Source organism: Dermochelys coriacea, chromosome 4 (genome assembly GCF_009764565.3).
Source record: "Dermochelys coriacea isolate rDerCor1 chromosome 4, rDerCor1.pri.v4, whole genome shotgun sequence".
Classification (NCBI taxonomy): domain Eukaryota; kingdom Metazoa; phylum Chordata; order Testudines; family Dermochelyidae; genus Dermochelys; species Dermochelys coriacea.
The window spans coordinates 39,360,772-39,388,763 of record NC_050071.1 but is presented as its reverse complement, the minus strand read 5'-3'; the positions used below and the strand labels follow the sequence as shown (position 1 = coordinate 39,388,763).

Genomic DNA, 27,992 nt, shown 5'->3' with positions numbered 1-27,992 from the left:
TCTAAGTCAGCCATAAAAATGTTGGCATACTGTGGGGCCATGCGGGTACCCATCGCAGTGCCGCTGATTTGAAGGTATACATTGTCACCAAATGTGAAATAGTTATGGGTCAGGACAAAGTCACAAAGTTCTGCCACCAGGTTAGCCGTGACAGTATCGGGGATACTGTTCCTGACGGCTTGTAGTCCATCTTTGTGTGGAATGTTGGTGTAGAGGGCTTCTACATCCATAGTGGCTAGGATGGTGTTTTTAGGAAGATCACCAATGGACTGTAGTTTCCTCAGGAAATCGGTGGTGTCTCGAAGATAGCTGGGAGTGCTGGTAACGAAGGGCCTGAGGAGGGAGTCTACATAGCCAGACAATCCTGCTGTCAGGGTGCCAATGCCTGAGATGATGGGGCGTCCAGGATTTCCAGGTTTATGGATCTTGGGTAGCAGATAGAATACCCCAGGTCGGGGCTCCACGGTTGTGTGTGTGCGGATTTGTTCTTTTTGTTCTAACAAAAGCAGTATGTCCGTTGGTTTTTGTAGAATTGGCCAAACTCTGCTTTCACTGATGACAAAACTCGTAGTGACTTCAGTGTAGACAGAGTTAGGCCAATGCTAAATACTTTTGTAAATCCCTCCCCATACATACAAGTACCTCATATGAAGACACAATTATGTACTTTGGGTGCCTAAGAAACATCAGTTGTGCCTGTGTTTATTTGAATGAAGAAATTTCAATGCCCAGAAAGAGAGATTGATGTGAGGCTCAGTTCAAAATCAGGCTCACTGCTTCTCATTCAGTAACTGTGAGGTGTTCATGGACAGCATGTAATACATGCACACAATGTGAAATTAGTGTTTTCATGCAGGTTCCAGATTAAAAAAAGTAAGAGGTATAATGGCCCACAATACTTCCAAACCCCTCTGCAGTTATTACCTGATGAAAATCTCAGTTTTATCAAACGAACAAACCACATACACACACACACACGATAAATGAATATGCAAGTGAAACCATTGGCAATTGCCCACAAAATACAGGGTTGGACAGTCCAAATAAAATCTGGTGTTTGTCATCATTTTTCTTTGTATTTCATTAATTACACAAGAACAACAATCAACTACTGTGTTTTTTTAACTACCAGTAAAGTGATGATCTTTACATATGACAATAAGTGAATATATATTATTGTGTGAAAATAAACACTTGAATGACCCAAGGTATTTTTTCAAATGGATCCTTTGAAATAGCTAAATATTACCTCACATGTTAAAATAATATATGCATCACTGTCCCTCAGATGGCTTCTGGGCCTAATATTGCTATTCTGCTTGTGTCATTCTGCATGTTAATAGGATCTCATAAAATGATAATCACCCTTAAGGGATTAAACTCAAAAAGCTACCCTTTTCATGACAAGTCTAGTTCATAGACTAGGTTAAGCTAGTTTTGCCAGACTGTTAAAATCAGATGATACTTGCAAAGATATTACTTGAATTTAATGCCCTTTCAGTTTTCATCACTGGTAGTTCTTCAGGCTTCAGTAGTAAAAAAGAAAAAATTAAAATTAGAATTGGAAGTAGCTAAAACTGATGTTTTTAAAATTATAATATTAAAAAAAATCCAATTATGAACTAATCAAAGATAGACTAAACTGCCAAGCATTCTTAGGCAAATCCAGATAAATCTGAACATCAGGGAGATGAACTCAGGTTCTGTGAATTTATTCAGGTACCACTAGAAAGACACCTAAAAAGACAGGATTTAAATCCTACAGAATAGGAGCTGATTGAACTATACATTACAAATACTGGGCAAAATTTTCGGAAGTGCTTAAGGGAATAAGCTGTGTAACTTCCATTGACTTTGACACTGGGAGTTAAGAAGCTAGCTTGTTTAGGATGATTTTGAAAATCTCACCCTTAGCCACTTTTTCACCAATTAAAGTTGTGAAAGAAAAAAAACTGGATACATGTGAATGAATTACTTATGCCTAAGATTTCCTGTGAATTATTATGATGAATCATTTTTAACCCATTGGGTTGTGTTTTTTTTTCTTTTAAGGAGGAAGAGGAGAGGATGGTTTGGGGAATTGTTGATGTTGCATATTTGTTGTTTGAGCTATGTGATTGGTCAGAATAACGAACAAACTTTCATACACTATTTCAAAACAATACTAATTCAGACTTAAATTCAGGAACCTTTTGGGACCTGCTATCATTTTCAGAAGATACCTGGAAGTTATTGAAATATATGTGACATTATCTGAGCCAAGCAATCACAGCAAACTGAACTCAGTGCTCTTGTTTTCAAAAATATTATTTTGCTCTGCTGTGGATAATGAAGTGCCACAACTATTCAGAAGAAATTTTTCTCCCTCTGAAAAATGCAGATGCCGGTTGACTGAAAAAGGTCATGAATTCACATCAATTTTGGACAAAATGAAAAAGAAAAAAGTTCAGATATGTGAAAACAAATAAAATCGACATTATCTAAATGAAGCATTTTTATTTTTTGGGCTATATTCACAAGGGGATTTAGGCACCATTTGCAAAAGTGGTGCCCCCCACACTTATATCCAATAGAGCCCAGTAGTTAGGGCACTCACCTAGGACATGGAAGATCTGGGTTCAACTCCTCACTTTGGAGCAGGAATTTGAACCCAGATCTCTGCCTTCCCAGGTAAGTGCCCTAACCACTGTGCTATAGAATCACTCTCTTTTGTTGGCCCAATAACTACTCACATTCTTTGTATAGAGTGGAACAGCTTCAACAGGAGAAACTGAGAGTGACCCACCCCAGAATACCCTATAATCTGGTGGTTAGGTCATTCATCTAAGTCAAGGGAAACCTGACTTAGAGTCACTGCTCGAGAGGAAGAATTTAAACCGGGATCTGGTTCAACAAGAGGGGATGACCAGCACCTCCTCCTATTCAGGTAGTTTTCTGAATCTAGCCTTTCATTTCCTTTTAGTAAAAATACACTAAGTGAAATAAGAAAAGGAGTACTTGTGGCACCTTAGAGACTAACAAATTTATTAGAGCATAAGCTTTCGTGAGCTACAGCTCACTTCATCGGATGCATCCGATGAAGTGAGCTGTAGCTCACGAAAGCTTATGCTCTAATAAATTTGTTAGTCTCTAAGGTGCCACAAGTACTCCTTTTCTTTTTGCGAATACAGACTAACACGGCTGCTACTCTGAAAACTAAGTGAAATGTTTGCATCAGGTCAAACAAATTCAGTTTTGGTTTCACCTGAACAGCTATTTCCCTCCCAAGTTTTCAGAACTGCCAGCTAACTGCAATAAAATTAAATAATTTAAAAAAAAATCAGTTATTTACACAGCTGTAGGGTATATCTCAGGTGAAATTTATATGGCAAGGGTGGCCAAACCACAGCTCATGAGCCACACGCAGCTCTTTTACAGTTAAAGTGTGGCTCATGGTGCCCCTTCAACCCCCCCTCCTACCAAAACTGGGGCCGGGGGGGGGGGGAGCTTGGGGCTTCTGTCCTGTGGCGGGTTGGTAGGGTTAGAGGCTTCTGCCAGAGACAACTGATGCCTGCTGAGAGAGTGTGGAGGGGGGACAATTTAAAGGTTATGCCTGCCCCCGCCTCCCCCAACAGCTTGAGTCATGTCCCCACAGGTGCACCCTCCCTCTTACCTTCAGCGGCCCCTCCCTGCAGCTCCCAGGTGTTAGCTCCACAGGGAGAGGCAACAGCAAAAGCAGTGACTCTCCCTGCAGCTCCCAGCTCTTTGCTGTTGCCTCTCCCCATGGCTGCAGTCCCCAGATTGTGGGCTCCAGCAGTTGCCATGCAGGGAGGAGATCTGGGGGCACCCATGTGATTGAGTGGGGCTAGCAAACCCTGGCAAAAATCTGGGGTGGGAGGGAGACAGGGGCAGACATGACTCCACATGGTCGCCTCTGGCTTCTGTCCGGGGGACCGCTTAGGGCCCTGGCTCCTGAACATCTGAAGGTTGTCATATGTGGCTTGGAGGGTCAGAAAGCCTGGCCACCCATTATATGACATCTGTCACCCTTAGTCTATTCAAGAGAGAGTTACTGAGTCTCTCACTTTTCCCCAGCTATCCCTTAAATTCATCATATAGAACCAAAATCTAAATAACAAAAACATACTAAAACCAAGTCAACTCTAAGATCTCTTCCAAAGTAAATATCTTTGTGGATATTTCTACACTGAAGCTTGGTCAGTACACTCATGCTAGCCATGCACAAGCTAATGTGCTAAAATAGCAGTATGGATGTTGCAGTACAGGTGGAGGCTTAGGCTAGCCAGGCAAGCTTGGACCAGGGGGTTGGGTCACCTTTGTCTCGGGCAGTTAGCTTGAGTCACTGCCCATGGTGCAACACCCACACTGCTATTTTTATTGTGCTAACTTGAACTGCACTAGCACAAGTTTGTCTACCCCAGCCAGGAAGCAGACTCCAAGGGACAGTATAGGTATACCCGGTTTGGCTTACCTGTTTCTAATCTAGTTTCCTTCTGATGCTCAGGCAGAGTATACGTCATGCCTCCTCTTCGAGTAAAGGAGATTAAAGCTGCTTTATCTGAAAAGTCTGTAATGCGATTACTTAGGAAAACAGGTTGTTGTGATAAAGCAATAATTCCTTCTGAAATTGTGTTCAGTGGGTACAGACTATCAAATTCAAGAACATTCAGAAAAGCAGTTATTGTTAAGGACTATCTCTACAGTATTCATAGTTATTTAATTGGTACCTATAGCTATGTAAATGCTCATTTGCATGCATATGCTGTATTGTACAAATGAGCACCATGACCCAGTATATGCTAAAACTTGCAGTGAACTGCAGTCTACACTTGATGGCTGGATTAGCTACTGTTCATCACCTGCTATCTGATGTCTCTTTTATTTCCCACTCCTGCCCCTTTTTTAAAAAATTATTTAATACTCCCTTTTCTTGAATCATTGCAACATCCAATGTCTTTTTTTTTTAAAAAAAAAAAAGCAATCCTTTATAATACAATCTCATTCATAGTCTTTTTAGGCACCACACCAAGGTGCCACATACACTAGGGATTAGCCATGAGCTCAGCAAGAAGAAGAATTTCAAAGAAAGACTCTGTTCTTAACTAGAGCAGTGCAAATCCTGCACGTGTCAGTTTGTGATAAGTTTTATGAACAGGGGTTAGAGGCAAATGCAGTTCCTGGGGGAATCCCCTTTTCCTTCCACCCATGCATCCCTTTTCAACCCCAGACTCTTCTCCCAGACAAGCCCCAGGATTCTTCATGGTCCCTGAGGACTCCCACTTCCTGACCCTTACAAATAGATAACTCCATCTCCAAGTCTGTGCAGTGGATTGAGAATTTTATAGCTGGGCAAAAATCCTCTATCAATATTTAGGCAATGATTCAAACCCCCAAATTAGGATACTTATGAGTGGTTTGAAGTTAAATGCAAATGTTGCATGTGGTTTTTATTCCTAGGCAATACTAAAAAGGTTAACATAGGAACATGGGCTATAATGCAACCCAAGGGCTGCTCAGTATTTCTCAATGAAATGTTCAAGTTCTAAAAAGAAAAGGAGTACCCGTGGCACCTTAGAGACTAACAAATTTGTTAGAGCATAAGCTTTCGTGAGCTACAGCTCACTTCATCGGATGCATTTGGTGGAAAAAGCAGAGGAGAGATTTATACACACACACACACACACACACACACACACACACACACACACATTATAATTCTTGACGTGGAACCACACACCACACAACAGAACCACCAACCCAGGAACCTATCCTTGCAACAAAGCCCGTTGCCAACTCTGTCCACATATCTATTCAGGGGATACCATCATAGGGCCTAATCACATCAGCCACACTATCAGAGGCTCGTTCACCTGCGCATCTACCAATGTGATATATGCCATCATGTGCCAGCAATGCCCCTCTGCCATGTACATTGGCCAAACTGGACAGTCTCTACGTAAAAGAATGAATGGACACAAATCAGACGTCAAGAATTATAACATTCAAAAACCAGTTGGAGAACACTTCAATCTCTCTGGTCACTCGATCACAGACCTAAGAGTGGCTATCCTTCAACAAAAAAGCTTCAAAAACAGACTCCAAGGAGAGACTGCTGAATTGGAATTAATTTGCAAACTGGATACAATTAACTTAGGCTTGAATAGAGACTGGGAATGGATGAGTCATTACACAAAGTAAAACTATTTCCCCATGGTATTTCTCCCTCCCACCCCACCCCCCACTGTTCCTCTGATATTCTTGTTAACTGCTGGAATTAGCCTACCTTGCTTGTCACCATGAAAGGTTTTCCTCCTTTCCCCCCCCCCTGCTGCTGGTGATGGCTTATCTTAAGTGATCACTCTCCTTTACAGTGTGTATGATAAACCCATTGTTTCATGTTCTGTGTGTGTGTGTGTGTGTGTGTGTGTGTGTGTGTGTGCAAATCTCTCCTCTGCTTTTTCCACCAAATGCATCCGATGAAGTGAGCTGTAGCTCACGAAAGCTTATGCTCTAATAAATTTGTTAGTCTCTAAGGTGCCACGGGTACTCCTTTTCTTTTTGCGAATACAGACTAACATGGCTGCTACTCTGAAACCTGTCAAGTTCCAAAGTAAAGCCAATACTTCAGAGAACCCCGCCAAATGCTGCTGGGCAAACTGAGGTGGAGTTCAGCAGTGAAAGGGATAATGAATTTTCAAAAAAAAACATTTAGACACGGAGCTCTACTACATTAAAAAGGAGAGATTTCCCAATAAAGTAGCATAGTTACTGATAGAACAAAAGGCTGAACTTTGGAGCAGAGAGCAACCGAGAGTGGATCTGGAAAGAATTTAGGGGACATGCAGGTTTAATGAAGGAGGTGGTCAGACACCAGATAGAGCTTTGTAAAGCTCAAACATTTTAAAATCTATGGCCCACATTCAATGGACTTAAATAAGGGATGAATTTAGCCCAATCATTATTGAACTGGGACTTAATATAAATTGAATAGCGCAAGAGTGATATGATCTCATATTTTAGTTATACTTGGGAGTTCAGTTAATTCATTTTAGTTTCTTTAAGTGGATGCTGATCATTTTCAGGAGGCAGAGGTTAATAAATATTGTACCAATGAAATATGTGGAATACAAATGCATGGATGAATATTGCTGCATTGATTTGTACAAGAGGGTATATTAGGGTCTACTTTTTATAAAAAGGAGGAGGTTTGGATAAACCAGATCCAAACATTTGCCTTTAACTAGTTGTTGTCATTAAAAGGTTAATATTTGCACACAGTTACTACACACTGGTATCTGAGAGCCATTTTGAAATGAGGGGAAAGGATGTGTGCACAAACATCTCTAAAAGAGCAGCCAATAGGGGAATGCAAGTCAGGGGAAAAAAAACCAACAACACATGTGAGGCAGTGATATGGCTGAAGGGATGGGATCCCTATCTCAGTGAACTACTATATTCTCAAATTGGAAAGACCTAACTCAGGATAAAAGATGACCATCTGGAGGCAAAGTCTTGTAGAATCTCTCACTCGGTCCTCTTATCCTAGGAAGTCACTGCCAGGGGAAGGGTGCTGTTGAAGTGAAGTGGAAGTTCAGAACCACCTTTTCTGCGAGAGAGAGAGAGAGAGAGAGAGAATTGTGCAAGAATGGCTCTGCGATTGTCAGGGACTCCTCTCAACATCGGATTCTCCTACAAGTAGGTAGCACAGGGGAAGTCTATGTACAGTACATGTACTAAATTCCAAAATATTTTTATTATGAAACAACTGCACACATGGAAGAATGACATGACTTGACCATATTTCAAACAGCATGACAGCAGGTTGAATAGATCCTTTTCAGAATAAAAGGTGAGTAATACATTCCATGTACTGGGATAGTTGTTTATAACTACAGATGGAAGCAACAGAGGGATATTTCAGGATTTTTTTTTCTAATTGTATTAAGTCAAAGTTTGCCCAAAGTCTCAGCCTGGAGCATAAGGTCAGGAACACATCATTCTGCATGCCTTAATGAGTACACAACATATACTAAAAAGCAGGATGTGTGGGCTTCATGAAACAAAGGACATAGGATGGGAGGATCCCAAGGAAATAACTGGGCTGTGAATACTTGTAAAAATCCAGTTATAGAACACTTACAGATGTAAGCAGAGTCAGGATGAGCTCTACCCTGACACCTGGTGGTGAATTGTGGCAAGTTGTGGAAAAGAACTTCAGGGAATGATCTTGTTTGTATAGGCATACCCACCCCGCCTAGCATGAGCGGACAGAAGCCCAAATGGTCACTTTGGCTGCTGTGGGATCTCCAGTTTCTCTATTATTGGGGCAGGAAGAATAAAGTTTTGTTACCCTGTGTCATAAATATAAAGGGAAGGCTAACCACCTTTAAAACCCCTCCTGGCCAGAGGAAAAACCCTTTCATCTGTAAAGGGTTAAGAAGCTAGGATAACCTCGCTAGCACCTGACCAAGATGACCAATGAGGAGACAAGATACTTTCAAAGCTGGAGGGGGGAAAACCAAAGGGTTCTCTCTGTCTCTTTTGCTGGGACCAGAACAGGAATGCAGGTCAGAACTCCTGTTTAAAAATCAGTGAGCAATCTTGTTAGATAAGAGTTAGATTCTGTTTTGTTTAAATGGCTGATAAAATGAATTGTGTTGAATGGAATGGATATTCCTGTTTTTGTGTCTTTTTGTAACTTCAGGGTTTGCCGAGAGGGATTCTCTATGTTTTGAATCTGATTACCCTGTAAGGTATTAATCACCTCTGTAAAATCAGGATGGTACTTTTACTTCAGTTAAAATTCTTCTTCTAAGAACCTGATTGCTTTTTCATTGTTCTTAAGATCCAAGGGTTTGGGTCTGTGTTCACTTATGCAAATTGGTGAGGATTTTTAATCAAGCCTTCCCCAGGAAAGTGGGTGTAGGGCTTGGGGGGAAACATCCCCTTGGGGGGATGTTTCCAAGTGGGCTCTTTCCCTATTATATTTGTTAGACGCTTGATGGTGGCAGCAATAAAGCCCAGGGACAAAAGGTAAAAATAGTTTGTACCTTGGGGAAGTTTTAAACTAAGCTGGTAAAAATAAGCTTAGGGGGTTTTTCATGCAGGTCCCCACATCTATATCCTAGAGTTCAGAGTGGGGAAGGAACCTTGACACCTTGATTATGTGAATCAAGGACAGTGGAACTGTTTTATGATGGAGGGACTTGCCATCAACTAAGTAGCATTTGCTAGACAAGGGTTCCAAAATCCAGTGAATTAAGAAAAGCTGGAGACAGGCATTTGTACTTGGTGGCGTGGGGCCCTTCTGAGGGCCTGAAACACCAATTGTATTGTCTCCTCTCTCCACTGTGGAATATCAGAGCTAATTTTGATTCCATTAGGAGTCTAGTTACAAGCTGCTGAGCTGAATTCACGTTGGGCCAATGGTGCACCAGCACTGAGGCTCTCCCACTACAAGAACTCACTAAAGAGCAAAAATAACTAAGAGCTGAAATTGCTGAGTGCTGTGTTAAGTAGTGGGGGGCCCTGAAGCTATATTGCTGAGCAGCTGGCAGAGCAGAGCGGAGCAGTTTGCAGGATGGCTGGAGCGGCTTGTGGTGAAGGCTGCAGCAGAATTCCACAGAGAAGGTGGGGCAGTCGGCCTTGGACCACATAAGATGCCCCTTAACATCCCCATTTTCACCCAGGCTGGGGAGGTAAGACTCTGCAGATAAACTTTTGAACTCTGGGGCGGCACTGACCAGGGACAGAGACTTTTGGTTCTTGAGTCCAGCAACCCAAAGTCACCCAAAGGTAAAGGGCATGCCCCAATTTGCTGGGGTGGGTCTTTGCTCCTGGTTTGGCTTATGAATCCTAGTTGTGGCATTTTCCCAGTTTAATGCAGATGTTTACCTCATGTTGCTACATTGAGACTCTGTGCTTGCAAGAGGGGAAGTATTGCCTCTTTGAGGTGCTCAGGGGTGTGTGTAAGATTTTCCCAGTTCACTGGGTGGGGGCTTGAGCTGGTTTTGCATTGTGTTGTTGAGAGGGAACCCCATGTACTGAACCTGGTCCTTGCTGCTATCAACTCAACCTAGTAGAAGGATTACACATAAAAATCTTATCCACTCAAAACTTGTTCCATCTTCATAAAAAACCAAACCAAAAAAACCAAACCTCCTTTTCCTGAGGTCTTTATCCTCTCAGCCTACTCAGTTTATATATGAGAGGACTTTATTGCAGGGCTAGGGCTTATTGCAGGGCTCCACTGCTCCAGAGCTGCTCCATGCTCCAGCTCCATGTTCCGCTCCAAAGCCCTGCTTTATTGTCCACTGTTGTCAATCCAATATTTTTCATGAGTACATTTACTTCAAAAATATATATGAAAAAATTTAAGGGCCAGTATGCAGTCTTGAGATTCCCACATACCAGAATTACACTGTTGCAGAAAAGTTATCTGAGATTAGTAATTGAGATAGAATTCAAAGAAGAAAGACACAGGACAAGCTAAGATATTTAATCAACAGAGCATGAATGAGGTCAAAGCAGCTTAGTAGGCCAACTACTACAATAGCTCAAATTTTTTGTACTTCACTAGAATTCTCTAAGTTATAGCTATTACGTATGTGTTTGTGTACCCATTGGTCACATAAAATGCATTTTATTAAGCTTCCCCACATGTACGTTAATATCTTGTAAATGGGCTATTCATTATTTTAGAAAGAATTAGGCAGATGTGGGTGCTGTTTGACACGAGAAAGAGGAAAAACCTAATTTAACTGGTCAGAAAATTGCTTTGACTTTTAAATGCCACTGCAGCATAATGTATTTAGAATATTCCCTGATTGAATTGTGTAATCCCACCAATCATCAGTATAGAAGTATCTGGGCAGACATGCATAGAGCCCTGACAAGTACCCTTTTGGGAGGGGTGGAAGAGAGCTGGCCTCAGTAACAAGAGTGTTCTATGCAGCATGCAAGTGTTGTAAAGGGATTAATCCCCTTTGCTTCTGAGCAAGAAAAGCTGGGAGGCAAGTGTTCACTCTGAGCTATCCTTGATTCTGCCATTGACTCACTGCATGACAAGAGGCAAGTTGCTTAAGCCTATATTTTCAAATATGCCCCCCTAGTTTTGGGGGCCCACCTTGAAATACCTCTGTTTTTGGATCCTCAAAAATGCTGAGCACCCACAACTTGAGTTGAGTACAACAGGAGCTGCAGAAGCTCAGGACTAGAGCTAGATGGGAATTTTCTAAATCTTTTTCATTGCAAAAAGGCCAGCTCATCAAAACTAAAGCTACTTGTAGGAAAGGATATTTTTTGATGAATCTACTGATTTGGAAATTTTTTGAAAAATTTATCTCAACTCTAGTTTTCTGCTCTTCTTATGCATACACATTATACTTGTGGATGGAGTCTCTTTGGTGTATGTTATATCCCAGCTCAGGCCTTGTCTACACTACAAAGTTTTGTCCGCAATGGCTGCCTTTTACCAACAAAAAAGGGGAGGTATACACACTACAAGGCAGAGTTTTGCTGCCAAAAGCAGCTGTTTTGCCAACAAAATAAAACCACTTCAACGAGAGGCAAAAAGCCTTTTTGCTGCAAAGTTAAAGTGACAAAGCCTCAGTGTAGATGGTGCTGTTTGTCTATCAACAGAACTGGCTTCTGCCAGTATCCCACAATGCCTGCTGCTCTGCTCACCGGTTTGATCTCTGCTGCCCTGCAGGCATGTGCCCCTTCCCTTTCAGAGCTTCAGGAAGTAACTGACAGCTGAGCCTGCTGCTCCCTTTGGGGAACAAAGAGCAAATCACTGGAATGCTCCTGTTCTACCCTGCACTAGGAGCACAGCGGCAGGCACACTGCTGTGCTTTGTGCTGAGGAATGTCACAGAGCTCACACTGCTGCTCAGGATGCTGCTCCAGGCAGCAGAGGAGGTTGTAGGAGAATTCAGAGAGATTCAGAGAATCACAGAACCCAAGGCAGGCAGGCAGAGTGTGTTTCGCCAAGCAGAGCGAGGGGCTGATGTGGGAGATCCCCTGGCTCAGGATAGGTCAGCCAGCCTGCTGTTTGCCCCACCCCAGACACCACTCTCCTTTGTTTGCTACTTTGTCAACCTCCTGCTTACTAGTAAGCACTTCTGAGCTCCTGTGGGTAGTAGTACAATTTGCTACTGATACAAACCAGCAGTAGATTATTGTCCACCTGGAGCAAGGAGGAAATAGAGGAAAAATTGTGACTTAGAGGTCTTTCTCTGAGTGACCCCTTTTTAGGGCTTGGGGCTGGGCTTAAGGCATAATCAATCCCTTAGCAAGAGCTGGTCAGCAGTTTTCATTGGAAAATGCTCTTTTTAAAATATTTTTCCAAAGGAAAAAAAACTAATTTTGATGGAAAATTTCATTTCAATAAGCTCAAAATATTTTGTTTTTCATTCTCAGTTCTATTCTAAGGTATAATAGAATATCATACAAGTTAAAGTGACATTCAACAACAAAACATTTTAACTGTTCAAATAATTCCCTGAAAAAAATTGACAAATTGATACTTTCTGAAAAAAAAAAAAACCACAAAACAAAACCCCCCACCTTTTCAATTTTATAGAACAGTTTCTCTGGAAAATGCTGGACCAATCAGAGAATTTTCAACCAGCTCTACTCAGCATTGGAATACCTCCGCTCCCCATGAACTCAACAGTTAAACTCACCATGGGAAACAGAGTTAAGCCCATCTTGAGTCCAACTGAAAACAAAAAAAAAAAAACCTAGACCACACTGTAAAAGCCCAGTCATGCAAACGCTGACCTTGTTGGGCCTTGTGATGGAGTGTTCACCCCACACTTGCACTGAAGGGGACAGATGGGCCAATTAATCTACTACACTAAAAGATGGGACAATTAGGGTTGAGAGGAAAGTCCTGATTAGGGGAAGCTCACCTGTATGTGAACAGGAAGGATTTATAAAAAGACAGGAAGTTTGAAGAAGAGGAGCACAAGGGGATGGAGGGAAGTAGGCTAGAGTTACTCTCTGCGATGAGGGAGAGCCAGAAGGTAAGACTGATATCAGAAGTGGGAAACATGTATAGTGACCAATTCATGAAGAGGGTCCACCCAGAGTCACAGAGACTGGGAGAGACAGCAACAGCAGGACATGCAGCAAGCAGCAGAAGTGGAGCCTTGGATCTGGAAGGAGCTAATCCCCATAGTGGCCAGAAGAAAGTGCCCCCAGCTGTGAGTGAACCTTGTAACAGGCCTTAAATAAGGACTGCAGCATTTTGCCTTTATACATATTACAGTCATTACTCAATTTTAAAGAGGGTGAATTGTTCCTTCAGCTTTTACTTCAATCATAGTTTGCCAGAAAACTAAAATTAAAGAGTGGCAATTTTTTCAGTGCTAAGAGGAAATTTTACTGTTTAATTCAATACAGCCAGAATTAGGCCAATAATAAATGTTAAATTTCCACCCTAAAAACTATTTTAAAAATGTAACCATGTAGCAGAAAGGTATTTTCTAGAAATTCTTTCCATAAAGAAATTTTTTTTTAAAAATGACATACAAGTTTGTATTTGTCATTGTAGAACCACAAGCAATGGGTGAGATTTTTTTAAAAAAAGGCAGTTTCCATTGGCTATTAGATTTACTTCTTAGAAAAAGATTGTAACATAAGAGATTACATGCTGCATGTTAAATCTCAACCTAGAATTAGACTTTAGTAACAAGAGTACTCCTTGAAAGGGGTGCATAAATTGTAGCAGACTCTTTATTAGCAGAAAAAAATGAGGATTTTATTGTGAAATCAGTGGGAGTAATATCAGGCCCCAGACACAATATATGGGTCCTATTTCAGACAAACAGGTCTCCAGCCAAGAATGGCTGAATATTGGGTTTTTCCAGGATCTGTTATTTCCAGTCCTGGATCAGCAGGACAATCACTTGAGAGCAATTCACTCCCATTAGGAGGTTAGTGCCAATTCAAAGAGTAAAGGAATGGGGTACAACTACTCATATTTCAATACCTTTTCCCTGTTTTAAGCATTTCTCTTCTTTAGTATTATTAAATAGAATGAGGTTAAGCAAGTGTATACAAGTGACAAAATTGAGACTCAGCCCATCCCTCAGAAAAACCCTCCTAGTCAAAAACCTCTATTATACATTAACTAAACCAAAGATGCAGTTCATTCAGATTTATAGGGGCTAGAACTTCCTTTGCAGTGAAAGCTCAGAGCCAGAAAAAAGTGGACCAGATCCTATTCCCGTTGAAACTACTTTGGTCTGGAGGCACAATGGGCTATAATGTTTGGGGCTGCTCTAAATTGTAATGAATGCCAAACTAGATCATGAATTGCCCCAGGACTAGAGAGTGTACAAAAGGCATCAAAGCCACCCTTGCCCTCCAACCCTCACCTCTTGAAGGCCCTAAACCAAGAGCCACTTTGCCATAGGACCACAACCTCTTACTGGTGATTCAGCATTGAGCACGTTGACCACTTCCCTTCATACATCCATTTGATATTAGTATCAACTATAATCTTAGTTAGCTTAGTCTTTAGCATCACTCTTTCCCTCATCTTTATCTTCTTTAATACAGACTATTTTTTCATGTTTTAGATTTTTCCATCATAATAAAATTTTAAAGTGGTATTCCCAGTATGATCTTTTATATGTACTGTTAAGTGTACTATGTTCTATAGGGATATTGTATTACCATTACTGAAAATATAAACATTTAAAAAAAATGTGAAGTCACCAAGTGGTTGGTTATATTTGCCCCAATTATAATGCAGACAAACATTAACATATCATAAAGTATGACTCTATTGAGCATTAAAGTCACGTTGTTTACTTGTTTCTTCTGCCACAATCTTCATATCATTAAAAATAAGACTTTGGTTGCATGATGTTTCCATTGCTGCATTCCATAATTAGTAAACTATAATAATGTAAGTAGATTTATCCTTGAAAGCATTTCTCACAGACATGGAATTGAAGTTTGTATTGCACTTATGAAAAAAGCTTGGAGAAATCCCTTTTACTGACACAATTTCATCAACAAGCAAGTTTCCAAAAATCACAAGGTTGTATGAACAACAATGGTAAATGTTTTGAGATTGCCTGAATTGATGATGATGATTCTCTCCACCCCTCCCCCCCCCCCGGCCCTGGTTTGAAATCCATGCTACTGGTTTGAAATCCAACAATGTATGCTGTGAAGTTTTCAGGTTTAGAACAGATGAAATACTATTTATTGAATGTATTTTACAAAAAAAATTGCCATTGTTCAAATAACTTAGTTTCTACAGTAGCTGGTCAAATACCAAATCATTTATATGCCAGATAACAGCAAAATCCATCCAATAATTTGACAATTTTTTTTCTGGTATTTTGATCATGTGTCCAAGTAATACTGATTCACTACTATATAACAGTTTTACATTGGTCTAACTCCACTGATTTCAATGGATTTATACTAACAGACAAAGTTAGGCCCACTATAACTAGAAAATATAAAACTTTCCCCATATTGTAGATGTAATGTTTTAAGTATGCAGAACAAAAACAGCCTAGTCCTAACCTTGTCCTAGATAAGCTACAGACAGGCCCTTATGTTATTTACACTGTACTAGCATGTTTGTTAAAGCCTGTAGATACTAAAGCAATTTCAAAGGAGGAAGGAAAAATTATTAATTGTATGATCTAATGAAAGCCCAAGATAACTGATGACATTTTGGCAATGCAGAGACTGTTCCACATACTGTATTAAGAACAAAATCAAAAAGAAAAAAATAACGTGCCTTCAAAAAATTTTTAAATCGGTCTCAATTAGGTTAAAATTCCACTTGATGTGATTCTTTTTCTAAAATTTCTGATAGACTTTTTCATTTTACTAAGTTACTCAAGGATGTTGTGCTTTGCATGTGAATGTCTTCATATGATGAGCTGTCTGCATGAACTTAAATTTGATTTTACTAGGTTAATACTAGTAGCCTGTTTTGACAGCTTGGAAAAGTTTCAGTGTAAGAAAAAAAAAAAATGGAACACATTACACACTGATCAAATATACTGGGCTTCATTTTATGCCATCTTTCTAACAGCATCAATGGAATGGAAAGTAATTGTGAATATTTGTATTTAAGGTGTACAAACAGTGGGTGAGCAAAACAGTTTAAAAAACATTATAGAAAGCAATATTAAGGTGTAGTGAAGTGACGACTCACCGGCATAGCACCTCCCGCTGGTGATCCTGGGAACTAGCTCTATTCCAGCCCAGAGTGCCCTCAGCTGGCTAGTGGCTCACCTGCCACTGGCCCCATGTCCCTCATGGACCCCAGTGCCCTTTACGTTTGGGTTCTGCCCCCAGCAGTAACCCACAGTCTAGGTCTCCCCTCCCAGGGGAAACCCCAACCCTTTAAATTCCACCTTGCCTCAGTAGTTACTGCCAGTCATCATTTAGCCCCTTTTCACTAGGGCAGGCTGCAGTCTGTAAACCACTGATCACGGGCAAGGGGGTTAGACCAGCTGCCTCTACCTAACCCCAGGCTACACCTCTGGAGCCCCAGTACCTCTGTAAGCCTTGCACGAGGCCTGGGTAGTTGCCAGAGGAGCTGGGGAGCTCTAGCCTAGTCTTTCCCTGGAACTACTCTACCTCAGGTACCTTTTTCTCCCAGGCAGCCAGGTCCTTCTCTCTCTCCAGAGGTAGAGAGAGACTGCCTCAGCTCCTGGCTCACAGCCCTTTAACAGGGCCAGCTGTGGCCTGATTGGGGTGTGGCCCTAGCTGTGGCTGCTTTCCCATTCAGCCTAGCCTTTCACAGGAGTGGAGCAACTGCCCTGCTACACAGGAGTAATCAGGACCATTTTGGATTCATCAGTGCCTTTGTTTGATGACTTAATGAAGTGTAGTTGAGATACTGTCAAAATTATTAATGGATAGGTTGTTAATTACCTATTGAATGTACAGACTGGACCATGACAATACAGTAATTTCAGACTAATGAACCAGTTTTGAACAAACATACCACCACCACCTAGAGGCTTTGCTCCTTTCTAGAGCTGCATATATTTAAATTAGATCCACACCTGGTGTAAACTGGCACAGCTCCATTGAAATCAAATTGGCATAGCTCCATTACATCAGCTAAAGATCTGGCCCATTATTGTTTTCATGTCCTGTTTCCAGCAGAGACCATGACTGAAAGTAATAAAATCATACGAGGGAGCCTGTTTCCGTGAGATTTCAAACCAAACTTTGCAGACTTGGGAAAGTTGGATAGTGCTACGTTTCACACGTCAATAGTTTGAAAAATAGAGTTTAATTGTTACTTGACTTAACCTAACTTAAAATGCCAGGACTAAATGGTTGCTAAGCAGGAAATCATTGCGTAAGTTTGTCTAAATGCTTGCAGGGTACAAATCAAAACTGAATTTTGACTATTTGAATTTGCATAAATGATTCACATTTGTTAGCACACAGAATAAACATCAGATCGTGCATTTTAAGTGTTGTGACAGTAATTACTGGAAACATGCTTTATTAGTTGCTAATCAATTTGCTGGACATTTCATATGATCATGTTCTGAAACATGATATGGAGCAATGATCACCTTAGTCAGGTATTTGTTAATAGAACAAAGGCCACAGCAACAAGCATTGTGGGGAAAAAGAAAACATTAAGATATGAAAGCAGATGACTGTATGTATGTGTAACTTGTTAGTATCAATACCAACTCAAATAGCTCTTAAAGGAGAACTATCCTTGTATATTCATGGTATTTACATAAACCTTGTTTTCAGTTAACTAACTTAGTTCTGGAGAGAGAGAATATAGATATGTAGCATATTATATGGACCCACATCAGATTTAAAGATCAGATGGATGGATGGGTATAAAGTGCGAATACCCTATAGTGTAGAATCTAATGTGTGAAAATACCTGCTCCGCCTATTAGGGATTCTAGACTTATCTGATCATCTTCTCTACATGTCTCTCACTTCTTGCCCTCCCCCCACGCTACACTCCATCCTTCTTATCCCAGTTTCTTCTCACCGATATATCTTACACCTCCAAGTTCTGTTTGCAAAAATGTCTTTTTCTTGACGACAGACAGGATATTGTTGGTATCTCCCATTCAGGGAACCCAGAGGTTAAAGGAAGGAAGAGCACAGCTCCTACATCTCTGCTAAAACCAGAGGGGACCTCTCCATCTCACCCTGGCTACCATAATAAGCACTCCCCTACAGCCTTTCCCCACTGAGGATGGCTAATCGGCTGTGGATTAAGTGTACATAAATGACAACTCTCATTGACTTCTGGAGCAGGATAGGGGTGTGTGTGTGTGTGAGTTAAGATGGGAGAAGTTCAGATCTACTTTCTCCCACTCCAAATCTTGTGAATTCTTGGACTTCCATGTGTCAGATTGCACTTGTGATGCACCTTGTTCCCCTAGCATCAGCAAAACCCTGGATCTGAAAAATCGGACAACAATTGGTTGCTATAAAGGATATTACACTTTGAGACTCAGATCATTGTCAACAAAAGCAGGCTTGTTGAAGTCCTGGATTGGATATTTAGCCAAACATTTCCTAGCATTAACAATCAAGGCTCAGAACCAGTTCACTTATCCTCAGAAGTATCATATTGTAAATAAAATTAGAATTAATTTTGTAAAACTGATTTCTGTTTTTTACAAGGAATCCTGAAAGGCTCATGCAACCTTATTTGTCCAAAGCTGTGACAGTTCAGTAGACAAGCTAAATTAATGATTACATGACCACAGCATTGTAAATATAGAGCAGAAACTAAATATTATCTCTAGTTTAGTAACATGCAATTATCATCATCTATTATTTTATAGAATTCACAAGGAACTGACTGTGTCACAATCCTAAATTGGCCTAATGCGTTTACCAAGTCCAGTGTATAGATTAAGGAAAGAGATGCAAAGTGTCTTTTTAGTTCCAGAATTATTTTAATTACTTACTAGTTACAAAATTATCCCACTCTCTCTTTCCATCGGTCCAGCTGATCTGACGTACCTACATCCAACATGTAGGGCCTAATCCAAAGCCCACTGGACTCAGTAGGAGCTTTTCTAATGACTACAACAGACTTTGGATCAGGCCCATGCATTGGATTTTCCCATCGTTCAATCTCTTCTCCAAGTAATAACGGCAGCAGATATGACAAAAAATATCATACTGATTCCATCAGTTCCAACAGCCAGAGATATTCCTCTGGGATCTCTGGAGTAAATGACAGGTACATACTCATGGTCTCTCCTGTTCTCAATTCTCTGGCAGTTCCTGCCACTGTACCTTGCTTGGGATCAGGGGAGGGAATGAAAGAATAGTCTGGTCTAGTCTAATCCATTAAAAGCAGGGGCTCCATTCTTTCAGTTTCCTAAGTAGGCTTTTTATTGTCTTCTCACAGTATTTCTTTTCCTGGGAAATTGTTAATTTCTTTTTAGTTTCAATGGCAATAAAAAAAACAGTGATTACAGTTTATTAGTGCATATGCAAGACGAAATTTTTTTTTAAACCAGTCCCATTTGACACACTATGAAGTGGGAATATCAGTCAGGTCTAAAAAAGAGAAGGTGGTTTACCAACAACCTGATCTGAAATTTAAGTCAATGGAAAGGTGCCCATCAAATTTGATGTGCTTTGGATCAGGCCCCAATGAGTCATGTTTAGTGTTTAGGTAGGTATAAAGTAGAGAGAGAGAACAACTGAAGGTTAAATTCACCCATAGCATATTCTACAAAATGATCCAAAACAATGTAGATGTGAAATAATTGGAGTTTATCTCATTAAGGTCTCACTTTCAAAACTGATTAAAAGGGAGCTTGGCTATGAACCCTGTCAAATAGAGTGGCAACAAGCAGAAAACTATAATCAAAGGATAAGATCCAAATAGAAATGTTGGAGCTGGGGAAGGTGACAGGAGGACATCAGAGGACTTATCTTAGTTCTAGTCCCATTTAATATCTTTACTCTCTCTTCTATATCATTAATAAGCAGCATGCTAATGTAATCTGCAAATAATTAATTCAGAGGAGTTGGAAACATCAGTCAGGAAAGAATTTGTATGGAGGGAGATAGAAATACAGGAAGCAAATAAAATAGATTAATTTTGTAAAAATACAAACTAATGCAGCTGAGGAAAAATATATCCAAAACAGAGACAGTGAATGGAAGCAATAATTATTGAAAAACAATAATGCCAAGAGACTTAGAAGTTACATGAGTAGCACGCATTTACAGTATATGGCAGCAAATATGATCAATTCTGACTATTTAGGCTAACTGTAAAGAAATATCACATCACTAAGAAGGAAAGTAATAGTCCTTTTCCATAATAGTAATAGTAAGTAATAGTCCTTCTGATGTAGTACATAACAGCCATACGGGGTCAGACCAAAGGTCCACCTAGCCTAGTATGCTGTCTTCTGACAGTGGCCAATGCCAGGTGCCCCAGAGGGAATGAACAGGACAGATCATCATCAAGTGATGCATCCCATTGCCCATTCCCAGCTTCTGGCAAACTGAGGCTAGGGACACCATCCTTTCCCATCCTGGCTAATAGCATTCATGATGGACCTATCCTCCATGAATTTACCTGGAATATAGCATTTATTTCTGGATACCTTATTACCACAAAGACAATAAGAAGCTGGAGGTAGTTCAGAGAAGAACGGTGTTAGGATGTAGATATTCAGGCCTGTCTGTAAAGGCCTATACTCTAAGAATGTAGGTGTATTCTTATCACTTAGCTAGTTATAGAGGTATAAAAGAGTCACAGGTTTCCCAGAAATTCAGAGGTTTCCCCTTTTTGCAAGGAAGTTCCCAGCTACCTCAAGTCATTGCATTATGACAGGCAATACTCCTTTTGAGTGCCAGTGCCCTCTATTGGAGAGTATCAGAAATATTCATTCTGTGTCCTAGGCCCTATATTTTTGACCGCTAGCTGGGATATTCACTACTCAGGGAGAAGACAATAAAAAACACTTTCGCTTTTAGAGAAAGAGCGTATGAGTCCTATCCGCCACACCATGCATCATAATAACAAGGAAGTTCTCAAACATCATGGATTTGTTACAATTTGCTGAAAACTGTGGGCCTATTTTTCAAAGAGAGTTCATCCGTAAAGATCTTTTATATTGTAGGTGAGAACTGAGAGATTTTTCCAGTTTGAAAATCAATTAGCTATCACTGAAAGCTCCCATTATTGTTACAACACTGAAAATGAAACACATGTTCTTGGCTTTTAATCAAAATGCTTGATTAAAACTATTGCCTTTTTTGTGTGCATTACACTTATCCACATTGTAGAATGTATTCAGCTATTCTAAATTTGTAAATGTTGATAAAAAGGTATTATACAAATATTATAGATCACATGTATAGTCTAACTTCTTCAATGGTATCTTCACAGCATTAAACAATATTAATCAATAAATTTCTCAAGATAGCAGTACTCTACTACTTCTTCACATACAAATGATTAGGTATTCAATAAGATGAGCTGCTTCCTGCTGAGCTGCTCATTCCTTACCCCATTATAGGTTTGTCTCAATTTAGGTTAATCTCATAGCATTTTTTCTTAATGTTGTTGTAGAATTAATATTCTTCCATAAAATGTTTATTATCCAGCAATAAATCCTGCAATTATAGTGTCATGGATGATTCAGATTCAGTTATGAAGTAGAGAACTAAGTGGCAGCCTGAGCTCTGAGATTTTTTTGTTATGTCAAATATAAACTAAAGTTTCAATATTCACAAACATGGTTTTATGATTCACAAAACGAAACAAGGTTAAATGTGGGGGAGAGAGGAGGGGAGACAGTCACTGTTTTCTTCCATTTTGTTCCAAGCATCATCTTTCATTCCATTGCCACTATACCTCAAAGTACTCAGAAGTGTGGGAACGTCTGCTAAACCCTATCATGCTTTGACATCACATTCAGTCTTTGAAACATTACAGCATGGATTGAAATAGTTCCTTGTCAAAGTATTGTGTTCTATAAATATTCTACTGGGATTGGAACAGTTACTTTCCCCCCAAGAGCATTATCCTGTAAAGTGCTGATTGTTTCAAGTGGTGCTTTTGGGCTCTGAACTCACAATGACTCTGGGGAGTTGAGGGCATTCACCACTTTTCAGAAGCATTAAGCAACTTGCAGGCTTGGTTCCTAACTCTCTTTTTTTGAAAGTCTAATGAATAGGATCTTTCCCCCGGAATGTGGAGGAAATCTTTTTATCCAAGTTCTTATACATTATTTGTCACCATAGTAACCAAGTACCTCAAATATCAAGGAATTTATACTTTTCTTGTCAACTTGGGAGACCAACAATTGGAGAGTGTCTTCATGAAGATGATCCTATGCTTCCAATGGATTTTCAAGATCTGTGTTGATCTGTAGATCCATGGTATCTGGAGAGAAACTCCAGCTTCTCCCATGGGGAATAGGGCAGGTCAAATCCCTCCCCCACCCCCTCCATTCAAGAATCTGGAGGGCACTTTGCAAGAGGACCTTGTGGAGTTTGTCTCCCTTGGCCTGCTTCTGTGTATTTATTGTGGGAGAGAGTAACCTCCATGTAATACATACAGCTTTACCTAATGGTGTGTGTATTCCTCAGTGACATTTAATAAGTGGAATAGTTATTCACCGTTGGATGCACCTAAAGAGTCAGTTCTTTCTTTTCACACATAATGGGTGAACTTTAACAAAGTCAGAGAGTCAGCTTGCTTTGAATCATCTGTCCAAAACTTAATATTTCTAAACCTCTTTTCTGTAGAAGAAACTTCTACAAGTCTCACAAAGATAGGCAACACTGAAAATCTCAGGAAAGGCAAAGTCCAGGCAGTCTAGTAAGCTTACCGCAACACTAAATTACCTATAACAATTCCTTCCTTCTTCTTTCAGTCCTGATCCACTGAGAAGTGCAGAGACATTCTCCCACCCCTTCCCCCCCCAGCAAAAAAAAATGAAAAGAGGAAATTAAATGAGCTTTTCCAAGACTCGGGAAAAAAACTGGTTTAAGTTTTGGGTGCTGACTGGTTCCTTTCAGCATTATCCTGCCTGCCAATTCTTAATTTTGACTTTTAAAGCAGTTGTAGCAGGAGTTAGTTTAATCTTTTTTTTTCAGTGTTGTTTTTCTTAAGATAATTAGAGCTGGATCAGCTCCTCATGAAGAATAACCCTCTGGTAAGGTACACCCTCACTGAGGAGAGTGAAGCAGAAGAAAGGAGCTGCATTCAAAAATGTCGTTCAGTGGTTTAGCACATCCCCTATGCTGCTTAGATTGCTGAACACAAGAAGATTTTCAATCAACTTATCTAAGTTGCTGAAGGAGGAAAGATTAATAACTAAAGACCATTTCAGGCCATCATTTTCAAGCACAATTTCCTACTGAAATTATGCATCACAAAATCTGGAATCCTGTTTAAAAATCTATAGCACAAAATGGACATCAATCTCCAGAATGAAATCAAATGGTTATTGTGTTAGGTCTCTTTTTTGTGTCTAGATGTTTGAGCATTCTTGTATTATCTGTAATGTGAAATAACTTGTATCTATTCCATGTATAGCTCTTGTGTTACTGTTCAGGTCTGAGGCATTTTCCAATACAATACTCTGAAATCTGTGTGGAAAGAAACATGCTTTAGCATAAACCTATCCCATAAAGATTTAGCTATGCTCCTGGGCCATGACTTAATCTTTGGCTTTGCAGATACTGATTAATAGACTACTATTTTATTGCTACCACTCCTTCCCCGCTACAAACATTAAATGTGAAAATTTCCATTTGCCATTTTTTTCCAGGTCTCTCTAGTACTGAAGATACTCAGATTTTTAATTGTTCAGTCTCAAAGTAATGTGTCACCCAGTATTGATGTCATTCTTGCAGATATATTTCTCTGCATGTTACATAATATGCTGATTGCTTTCATAATAATGCTTCTGAAATCTGGAGTAAACTAAGGCGGACTGCTTGCCTTTCAAAGGGAAAATGATGAAAGGCTAGAGAAGAATTTTGCATTAGAGAGTTCCTTTTGTCTTCAGCTGGTACAGTGACCTCAATCTTTTTTTAAACAGGAGACACAAATCTGAAAAAGTATTTCTTGGTCTAGGAATGGACTATCTTTCAACAATTAATTAATGATCATATTATATAATGCCCTCAAAACTCCTTCCAATTATTATGACAATTCCTTGCTAGAGGCACTGAAAAAACATTTATAATGCAAGTAATCTAATTTAAAGATATCCGATTTACAAATTTCTGGATATCAAGAGCTGAAAGTTTATAATTACAAACCATCACCTAGATTTCTTTTTCACTCTCCCTACCATTAAGAGATTCTTCATAGTGAAAATATGAAATGCAGTGTCCATTTTATTCAAATTCTGTTAAAATTTATCCAGATTTGAATAAAATTGAATATGGCATGTCCACCGATCTTTAGATAGTGATGACGTTTTTTTGCTCATGTTATATTTCTCTTCAACTTGTTTAATGTGTTCTATGATCAGAGCTGGTTGAAACAATTTTGTACAATTCTCGGGACATATTAAGCAACAGTTGAGATAAGACTAAGTCAGAAAAGAGGGTTTGTAATGTTTATATTTATTGAGCTGTGTATAAAGGGTTATTTATTTATTTTGCCCACAGTGTTTGGTACACAAGGACTCAAAGCTAAAATAACCAGTTGTTTTAGGATGAGCGCTAACATTCAGAAGTTCAAGATTGGTTTCTATGTATAGATTCACAGGTTCAAAGGCCAAAATAATTCCTAAAGAAGATCTTTTAGAAAAATATCTAATACTGATTTTAAAATTGGCAGTGATGGAGAATCTACTATGACCCTTGGTAAATTGTTGAAATGGTTAATTACACTCACTTAAAAATCTATTCCCATTTCTCTGGTAGACTGAAGAGCCCATTTTCAAATATTTGTTTCCTACATAGATACTTGCAGACTGACCAAATCATGCCTTAACCTTCTCTTTGTTAAGATAGATTGAGTTCTCTAACTCTATTTATCATTATAAAGCATGTTTTCTAATCCTTGAATCATTCTTGTGGCTTTTCCTTTTTCAATTTATCAACATCTTTCTTGAATTGTTGACACCCGAACTGGGTATAGGATTCCAGCAGTAATTGTACCATGCCAAATACAGATCCAATAACCTTTCCCTTTCTATTTGAGATTCTTCTGTTTATGTATCAAAGGATTTTGTTAGCTCTTTTGGCCACAGCATCTCATCTTGGGATCTGTTGTTCAAGTCCATGTTCAACTCATTATCCACCACGACCCCAACTCTGTCAGAGTTAGTACTTCTCAGAACAGAATCCCACATCCTCCAAGTCTTTAGAACATCGGAGTCCCCCATCCTCTAAGTCTTTGTTCCTAGATGTACGTTTAGCTGTATTAAAAATGCATACAATTAATACATCAACTGATTTCAAAAAATAAACTGAAACTTTCCAATCACAGTCCTGGGGTATGTCTACACTTTGAGCTGGAGCTATGATTCCTAGACAGAGGAGACATACCTGCACTAGCTCCGATCAAACTAGTGCACTAAAAATAGTGTACTTGCATCATCATCAGACAGCTGCAGCGGCACAGGACCTAGCAAACATAGCTGTAAACAGAGGAGTTTGTATTGTGGTGCTTGTTTGGGGTTTGTTTTTGCTGTGGGGAGTGGTCTTTTTGGTGTGGCTTGTGTTTCCCAGATTAACAGGATTTAGGTGAGAAGGCTATGATGGATACGGAGGCAGCTGTGGGAGTGACTCCTGTAGTGGAAGACACAATGAGGATGACTGGATGTGGAAGCTGTGGTATGTACGTGATCCTGGAGGGGGGACCCGGCAAGAGTTTTTTCTGCATGAAATGCCATCTGATAGAGCTGATGGAGGAAAAGATCCGAGGTTTGGAGATGCAAGTAGAAAGTCTGGTTGAGTTTAGGAAGGGGTTTGAGCAGATGATGGAGCAAAGACATGAGGTATCTGAAGGGAAAAGCTCAGACTTACAGATGGAAGCAGGGCTGGGGAATTTTGAGGGGAGACTGGATGAGGAAAGTGGTCAGTGGAAACATGTGACTCAAAGAACCAGGCAGAGAAAAAGACGGGCTAGTGAAGGAGAAATAGAGCTTAGGAACAGGTTTGCAGAGTTGGAAAATGAAGAAGGGGCTCAGCAGGTAGTTGCTGAAGGTGGAAGGGCAAGGAAGAAGAGAAGAGAGGCGAGTCCTATTGGAAAAGGGGAAGAGTCAAGGGAGACTACACCAAATATGAGACCCAGGAGGATACAGGATGGGTTGAAGAGGATTATAAGGGAAAATAGGAATGGAAAGAACTTGCAGCCAGAGGGACCAGGGGAGAGACTGGAGAATAGCACCGTCACCAGGAAAAGGCAGGTCTATGTGATAGGGGACTCTTTATTGAGAAGAATAGACAGGCCTGTAACTAGAGCTGATCCAGAGACTAGAAGGGTGTGCTGTCTTCCGGGTGCTAAGATACGGGATGTAGACCTGAGGTTGAAAAGGATCCTAAAGGGAGCAGGAAAGAATCCCCTAATTATCCTTCATGTGGGAACAAACAATACGGCTAGATTCTCGCTGGGAAGTATTAAGGGAGACTATGCTAGGCTGGGGAAGACGCTTAAAGAAATCGAAGCTCAGGTGATCTTTAGTGGTATCCTGCCTGTCCCTAGAGAAGGACAACAAAGGTGTGACAAGATTATGACTGTCAATAGATGGCTTAGGCAGTGGTACTATAAGGACGGCTTTGGGATGTATGGCCTTGAATAGAGATTGGGAATGGATGAGTCATTACACAAAGTAAAACTATTTCCCCATGGTATTTCTCCCCCCCCCACCCCACCCCCCACTGTTCCTCTGATATTCTTGTTAACTGCTGGAATTAGCCTACCTTGCTTGTCACCATGAAAGGTTTTCCTCCTTTCCCACCCTGCTGCTGGTGATGGCTTATCTTAAGTGATCACTCTCCTTACAGTGTGTATGATAAACCCATTGTTTCATGTTCTCTGTGTGTGTGTATATAAATCTCTCCTCTGTTTTTTCCACCAAATGCATCCGATGAAGTGAGCTGTAGCTCACGAAAGTTTATGCTCTAATAAATTTGTTAGTCTCTAAGGTGCCACAAGTACTCCTTTTCTTTTTGCGAATACAGACTAACACGGCTGCTACTCTGATACTTACTGAAGGGCTCTTAAACACACTTCTACCATCTGTGAGATGTTGCTTTAGTGGTTTCATAAATGACAAACTTAATATTTTTATCCAAGTCCTCCCCATCCAACCGAAACATAAGATTTACTTAAGGGGCCATTTCAAATTAAAAGCTAATAATTGTCTGGTGAGAACACTAATATTATTTAAAAACATAGATGCTATTGATATGTGAGAAAATATTTACTGTTTACCTGTGTGAGAGTGAACTACCGTGAAAAGACTTCAGAGTAGCAGCCGTGTTAGTCTGTATTCGCAAAAGAAAAGGAGTCAAAAGGTGCCACAAGTACTCCTTTTCTTACCATGAAAACCTAATAGATAAATTTGCTACTTCAGTTCATTCCCCCTAGGCACAGTAGTCTGTCACAAAACAATTTCAACTATCCAGATATAACTTGTTATAATATAATAATGGGTCATTTAGGGTCAAAGCCTCTGCTTTGTAGAGATACTATTCTGTGTAAAGTGAGTATAAAGATAAAATGATGTATAACTTTCATTTTTAGAGTGTAGTTGTTGCAGTTAAAGACTGAAACAATTGGCATGTACCTCTGTACATTTAGTGGCTTTCCTTCAATAATAGCAATAATAATATACTAAAGTTTACAGCTTTTAATCCTTCTAACTACACTAAAGCAACAAAATAAAAAGTTGTTTGGGAGAGAGAGAGAGATGGAGTGATTTTGTACTGGAAAATTTCACAATGGAAAAAGTACACTGGAAATAAAAGGGTAGCAACTGAAAAAAAATCCTCACACTG

General features: G+C 39.9%; 1 long non-coding RNA gene across 1 annotated transcript in view; it reads right to left on the bottom strand.

The window, feature by feature from the left end:
- Positions 1 to 18,990: 18,990 nt before the first annotated feature.
- LOC122459989 overlaps positions 18,991 to 27,992 on the bottom strand; it is a 65,376-nt gene continuing 56,374 nt past the window's right edge. Inside the window, exon 4 of the long non-coding RNA XR_006280993.1 lies at positions 18,991 to 19,415. This is a non-coding gene — a long non-coding RNA (uncharacterized LOC122459989). The remainder of the gene's footprint in view (positions 19,416 to 27,992) is intronic.